This window comes from Cystoisospora suis, assembly GCF_002600585.1.
Source record: "Cystoisospora suis strain Wien I chromosome Unknown contig_7296, whole genome shotgun sequence".
Lineage (NCBI taxonomy): Eukaryota > Apicomplexa > Conoidasida > Eucoccidiorida > Sarcocystidae > Cystoisospora > Cystoisospora suis.
In genome coordinates, this window is record NW_027160082.1 from 16,715 (window position 1) to 17,092 (window position 378).

General features: G+C 52.6%; 1 protein-coding gene across 1 annotated transcript in view; it reads left to right on the plus strand.

Moving 5' to 3' along the window:
• CSUI_010384 (kh domain) overlaps positions 1-366 on the plus strand; it is a 10,517-nt gene extending 10,151 nt beyond the window's left edge. Inside the window, exon 6 of the mRNA XM_068070488.1 lies at positions 1-366. This exon is cut by the window's left edge and continues 2,242 nt beyond it. The gene's annotated coding sequence lies outside the window, so the exon portion shown is untranslated.
• The last annotated feature ends 12 nt before the right edge of the window (positions 367-378 follow it).

Here is a 378-nt window from a genome sequence, read left to right on the forward strand (position 1 = left end):
CCCGCCTCTGTTTGCGTAGCTAGCTAGTCCTCTGGATAAGTAGGAGGCAAGCTACCCCACAAGGCTCGTCAAACACACCCTTTTCCTATGTCTCTTGTTACTCCTCGTGAGTTCCCATCATCGGCAATCTCCTGCAGCCCTTGCCAGTGGCTAGTGAGGACCTAGGTACCCTGAGGGTTAGGTTGGACATTGTGGTGCAGACGTAAGAGTATGTCCCGAGCCCCGTTGAGCAGCGAACAGCATGTAGGACACGGCGCTGGAAAAGAAGTAAACAACGAGGGGTGAAGACGAGGGAGAAGAAGAGAGAAACAAGTGATGCGCAGCAAACCCTTCATGAAGGAACCGTATTCGAATCTAAGAAGGGCGTTTTGAGGGGGA